Consider the following 6776-nt stretch of genomic DNA (forward strand, 5'->3'; position numbering starts at 1 on the left):
CTTAAATCGCCAATCCTCATGTCCCCATTCGTCCACTTCTGCTCTGCTTGTTGCAATTGATTAGGACTATTGTTAAGCCCAACTTTCAGCATGTCTTCTGATTTAGATGTATCTACTTCAATTGCACCAACATTAATGCTATCGATTGCATAAATTTCATGTTCAATTGTGTTGGGATGTTCCATGGTTTTAAATACATTGAACACCACTTCTTCACCATTGATTCTAAGGGTAAGTAGACCTTTTCGCACTTCAATTAAAGCATCACCAGTAGCAAGAAAAGGTCTCCCTAAAATCAGAGGCATTGTCCTATCTTCCTCCATACCCAACACAATGAAATCGACAGGAATAATAAAATTGCCCACTTTGACCAAAACATCTTCTACTATTCCCCTAGGATATTTAATGTTTCTATCAGCTAATTGCAAGATAATAGTTGTAGATGTTAGTTCATGCAGTCCAAGTTTTTCAAAAATAGAATAAGGCATTAAATTTATACTAGCACCTAAATCACATAAAGCTTTTTCAAATTCAGTATTCCCTATGGTGCAAGGTATAGAAAACTCCCTAGATCCTTAAGCTTTGGGGGCAATTTCTTTTGAAGAATGGTTGAACATTCTTCGTTTAGTTTACCATCTCACCATCCTCCCACATTCTTTTATTAGACATCATCTCCTTTAGGAATTTTTTATACCTCGGCATCTGTGACAATACATCAAGAAGAGGAAGGTTAATATGGATCTTTTTAAACACTTCCAAAAATTTCTCAAATTGACTATCTAATTTAGCATTCAAGACTCTTCCAGGGTAGGGGATAGGAAGTTTAATTTCATGTAAATTCAGTTTAGGGGTGCTTCTGTCATTCTCCTTTTGTAAATCGGCCATTTCAGCTTTCTTGTCATTTTCTGGGGCTTCGCCGGTTGTCTTCCCGCTTCTTAAGGTTATGGCGTTCACATGCTCTTTGGGATTCTTTTCTCTGTTGCTGGGCAGCCTTTCTTCTTTCCTCTCTGATAACATGCTCACAACCTGCCCCATTTGAACTTCTAAGTTCTTAATCGATGCTTCATGGCTTTGGAATCTTGCTTCAGTAGCATTGATGAACTTAGAAATCATCTCTTCCAAATTACTCTTTTTTTCTTGTGGGGGCGGTTGTGGTTGGAATCTCATGTGTGCCTTTTGATGATTGTTGCTCCAAGAGAAGTTGGGATGACTCCTCCACCCTAGGTTGTATGTATTTGAATATGGGTTGTAATTTGTCCTACCAGCATGAGAGATAAAATTAGCATTCTCATGGGAAATAAAAGGACTATTTAATTGACAATCAGAATTGGCATGTCCTATTTGTCCACATAAATCGCATGAGATGCTAGATGGTGTACTAATGGCTGCAATACTAAAATTATCCAGTCTCTTATTTAGGTTGGCAATTTGTGCAAATAGGGATGCAAAGGAATCAATGTGGTGTACTCCCCTCTGATTGGTTTGGTCATTGCTCCACTGGTAGCTGTTTGATGCCATCTCCTCATGATTGTACCACCTATGGCTGCATCAATAATGGATCTATTAGAGGGGGTAATACCATTATAAAAGGTTTGTATTTGTCGCAAATTGGTATCCCATGGTGAGGACACCTCCTAAGAATCTCCTTGAATCTTTCCCATGCTTCATACAGGGACTCCCTCTCAAATTGAGCAAAAGTAGTAATATCATTAATTAATTTTGCTGTTTTGGAGGGTGGGAAATATTTAGCCAAAAATTTCTGGGTTAAATCATTCCAAGTGGTGATACTTTCTGCAGGGAGTGAGTTGAGCCAATCTTTAGCTCTATCACGCAATGAAAAAGGAAATAATCTAATCCTAATAGCATCATCACTAACTCCATTGTGTTTAAATGTATCACATATTTCAAGGAAGTTAACGATGTATGCATTAGGGTCATCACTTGGTAACCCACTAAACTGAATACTAGTTTGGATCATTTGAATTATTGTAGGCTTTATTTCAAAATTATTGGCATGGATGGTAGGCTTGCAAATGCTGGATGTGTTAGACAGTTTTGTATGCCCTTAGCTTCAATCAGAAAGATGTACTTTATGAGTTTATTGTAAATAAATAAAGAAACATATTTGATTCATGTTCCCTTGGTATGTTTCTGTGTAATACCCTTAAACTGGACACTTAATGAGACTCGTGTTAGCTTAGAATGTTCACAGCCAGTGGGTCGGTCTGGGGAGACCTATCTTGACAAGGCTGACACTGTGGTGCCACCAAGTCGGTTGGGGTGGCCTGTCTCAGCTGCCAGGGTGAGACCCTAGGCACATACAGTGCAGGATTCATTGAACCTATGAACTGGACCAGATTTCCAGTATTGCCCTAGACCTTGGAGATTGATGGGCAAAACTGGAAAGTTACACCCGACCCCTAGACTCGATTATGATACTGCACTAGGTGTCGGATTGGGCTGTCTTTGATGTACCAATCAATGAGATCCTTAGCGGGGGTCAAAACCTAGGTATGTTGGGACAGTCCGAGAATTCATCTGAGTGGGTGATCATAGTGACAGGATCAGCCCCTTTGTCGGACAAAGGTAATGATCGGGGATGCACTCTCACTGATGGAAACCAAGACTGCCGGCAGCTGATTTCAACCGTTGAGATTTGTTTTTGCAAAATATATTTTATATCAGATATAAAAGTATATATATATTATGGTTTCTAAAATGTTTGCAAAAGGTTTTAATTCCCGGGATCCATATAAGTGGAGAGTGCAGCACTGTTCCTTGCAGCCGAGGGAGAGGTCCTCTCTTGTCGGGCAGTGTATGATCATTATGGGCTGAGAGGTTAAGTGTAAGACCATTGAGGATAATACCTAATGGGCTAATCTTGCATCTGCCCACAGTCCCTGGGTGTTACAAGGTGGCTTGGCCCAGGGACCACTTAGTGTAAGTGTTGGGCCTATAGAGCCCATTTGATGGGTTTCAGGGGGTGCACTGTCATTAACAGTGTATTCGGCCAGGCCTTGTAACAAAGGCTGGGCCGAACCCATGTGGCTGATGTGTAGATCAATGCTTGGGTCCCACGCCATACAAGGAAGCCCAACTGGGCAGCCATTTGGAAGTCTTTTGAGTACATAACATTAAATGGGCCTTAAGCCCATTTCGAACTGGGCTGATTTGATCAGTCATTTAAAGGGGGCGAATTCTAAAGAGGGTCAGCTGAAAGGATTGGGCTTAGACCCTATCCACTCAGAGAGTCCAAGATCTAAATGGGATTTAGATCTGGAAACCTACTAATTAGATTAGGAGACAGCTGATCTTATCTGCAGATAAGATAAGGGTTATCCCTTATCACTAAGGGACTTCTAACCCAAATATGATTTGGATTAGCAGCTCCTAATCTGATTAGGAGCTGATCCCTTTTGAGATTATAAAAGGGGAAGGGGGCGGCAGCCTACTACACAACAACATCCATAGCATTCTTCTCTTTGAAGAAAGAGAGATTGAGAGATTTCCTGCATACTGCGAATTCTCTCCTGCCGCCACCTTCCTGCTTTTGCCATTCCTTCAGTTCGATCTCCAGTTCTTGGGAGCAATCAAGATTGGATCTTGATTTCAATCTTTTAGGGAAAAGATTGGTTGGAGCTGTACTCAAGTCATCCAGTTGATCCTTAAGAAGGGTCAAGTTCTTTTGGAAGAACGTTGCTGATTCTGCTCCACCCTGCACTGCGCCATCTTCAGTGGGAGCAGTCTTTGGATTCTTCCTTGGGCGTGAACACCTCCATTGGGAGATATTACATCTCTGTATCAGGTATATTCCTCTCCCATTTTTTGGTTCAGATCTGGTTTAGTTTATGGTTCAAGATTGATCCTTGAAAATATGATTTTCTAAATAGGGAATACGATTCCCAGTTGAAGGGAGAGAAAAATTTTTGAAATTCGCCCCTTATTCCGCAATCTTTGGGCGTCCATAGGATGGATCTCTCATCCCTTCAGGATGTCGCTCCATCAAACGATGGGTCCTTTTAATCTCAGGATCGAATTCAACTAATCCTTCCTATCTAGTGCGTGTCATGCACTAGTAATTCTGAACTAACAAGAATTCGAACAAACAAATAAAAATAAAAATAAAAACAGAAATAAAAAGAAATAAAAGGAAAATAAAATAATAAAAAGAAAACAAAAATAAAAGGTCCAAATTAATCAAGGTTACAAATTCTAATATTATTTTAGGATTAAACCCCCAGCAACGGTGCCAAAAACTTGATAGCTATAAATATATAACCCTATCAAGTGCACTAGTTATCAAGTAGTATAATAATATCGTTCCCACGGGGATTTAACAAAATAAGTATTAGAATCACAGTCTTCCCTAATTATTTGGACAGTCAAAATTTAGAATTGAGGAAACAAGAACTAGTAAAAATAAAGACTGGAACAAAGAAAACAAGGGTGATCACTAATCGGATATGCAAATGATGGAATCGCTAGGACTTTAGGTCCACCTAACCAATGTAATGAATATTGATGGGTCCAATTATCCAAGACTAATTGTTATTCCCATAAGCTGAGATTTTAACAAATTTATTTAATATTCTCTCTCGAGATATACTAAACCTACGCCCATCAGGTAACCCTTCGATCTCTCGAGTAGAGCTCTCAAGATGGAAGTGCATTAAGTCCAAGAAAACCATTAAATTCAGATGAATCATGTATATATATCTCTATATACCATTCAATTCACACTATGAATTATTCTGTCAATTATGTGAGTTCCTCTCTCAATTCATTCACATAACCCAAATCAATTAAGAGGTGGCCAAGCTCTTAATTGCATTAAGCACAATAATTCATAGACTATATGGAAATCACAATCATGGATAAATCAAGAAGATAAAAATATATTCATTAACATGGTTAGGCTTTCCACAGCCTTAGCAAGAAACAAATCAGTTCATAATGGAATAATTAAAACAAAGAAAGGGGAAGAAAGAACTCTTGAATTCGTCCATGGTGCTGAGATCTCCTCTTCTTGAAGTTTCTTGAATTCTTGAACCTTTCTTGAACCCTTCTTGACTGATTGCTCCTTGCTCCTTGATTCAAATCAGAAGTAGAATGATTCAGTGATCAAGTGATACCTAAAGCTGGTCTGCCCCTCCTTTATATAGATTAAAGGGGAGGGGGTGGTCTCCTACTTTCTCTTGAAGTTGATTTTTATAGGAAATAGAAAGTCCTATCCTAATTCTAATCCTATCTCTTTATCTCTTGAACTCAATCATTTTATCACTCTAAGATTACATCAAGAATTTAAATCTAGAAGGATTCTTCTTAGTTTCTTGTTCTTGGATTCGTAATAGACATCCTTTGTGAATTGGGCTTCAGTCAGGCTTTTTTGCGAGTTGGGCTTCAGCTGCGGATTGGGCCTTCCTGTGAATTTTCTGCGACTTCAGGCCCGGAATTGACTTCTATGTAGGCCGAATCTGCGACAGCCCAAAACATGAAAGTTGTGGCTTTTTTTCGTATCTTTCCAGTGGATCTTTAATCAGCCCATTCTGAGTTTGAAGATGCGAGTTAGGCCCAAATCACTGAACGATGTCGAAACTGTGAAAAATCATCCGATTTGTCTTTCTTTTTCTCTTGATGCCTTCTTTCATACCCTGGACTAAAATACAAGAAATATGAGTCCAATTAGATGCTAATTTAGTATAAAAGACAGAATAATCGGGGATAAAAATATGACAAATTCTACTCTCATCAGATGTTAATGTTAATTAGTCTGACAAATTAATTAATATTGATTTTCCTACTGCTATCCATGGTTTGGTGATCCGTAATTGTCACGAATAGTGGTACAAGTAGCAATTAGGTTAATATCTTTCTGGGTCAATTGTTCGTGACAGCCTTTGACCAATGTATTGACATGTTTTAACCTAAAGGGAATTGATGGAACAAGATTCAATAATTGCAGCTATCTCAATTATTGTTATTTTGGTTTAACTGTTTTCACAAAGTTTAATGCTATCTCTAATTGATATGGAACGCTATCGTACCCAGTTGATTTGTGATAAGTGTTGATCAAATGCTAGGTTTGGTCAGCTGATTTAGGAAAACACAAGGTTTATTATGGCTACCCTAATAAATCTAAGGTTAAATGATTGAATTGCAAGACTGCCGAAGTCTACCTATGATTGATGACCAATTGATCAATCCGAACCCTTGAATCAGAATTCGGTAAGACTGATTTCTCTTGTTTGTTCGTTGCTATTTGCTTTTTTGTTCTTTTAAAATTTTAAATTATTTAATTCTCTCACTCCATTATATTATTCATTCGGTTGAGAGATTATTATTTAGCTCCCTGTGGGATTCGACTTAGTACCAATTTTACTACAAAAATTTTATTTTGGGACTAGCACTAATTTTGAGGGCTTCGACAACCCGTCAGCAAGGATCACAAATGGGAAGATCTTCTACGGTTAGAAAATCCAAAGGACCATCCTTTACCAGCCTTATGATTCGGTCAATTATGATATGGCCAAGTCGGTAATGCCACAGGCACGTGGGACTAACTATATCACGAGTCCTTTTCTTAGGTATTTCGACCGACGTAGTTTCGGTTAAGTTAGTTTCTAGAGAAGGATGTAGAACATAGAGACCGTTCTCCAGTTCCCTGCATGCGATGAATTTATTGTTCCTTTTAATAGTAATCATATTACTAAAACAGACAGTATATCCATCAACACACAGTTTAGAAACAAAAATCAAATTTCTTCTTAAGTTTTGTA

General features: G+C 38.4%; 1 non-coding gene across 1 annotated transcript; it reads left to right on the forward strand.

Moving 5' to 3' along the window:
- The first annotated feature begins 1613 nt into the window (after positions 1–1613).
- LOC148800702 (small nucleolar RNA R71) lies at positions 1614–1720 on the forward strand. The gene has a single exon (XR_016071043.1). It is a non-coding gene; the product is annotated as a small nucleolar RNA R71 (small nucleolar RNA).
- Positions 1721–6776: the final 5056 nt, after the last annotated feature.

The sequence above is a fragment of the Nelumbo nucifera genome, chromosome 4 (assembly GCF_055504915.1).
Source record: "Nelumbo nucifera cultivar China Antique chromosome 4, China Antique-T2T, whole genome shotgun sequence".
Classification (NCBI taxonomy): Eukaryota; Viridiplantae; Streptophyta; class Magnoliopsida; order Proteales; family Nelumbonaceae; genus Nelumbo; species Nelumbo nucifera.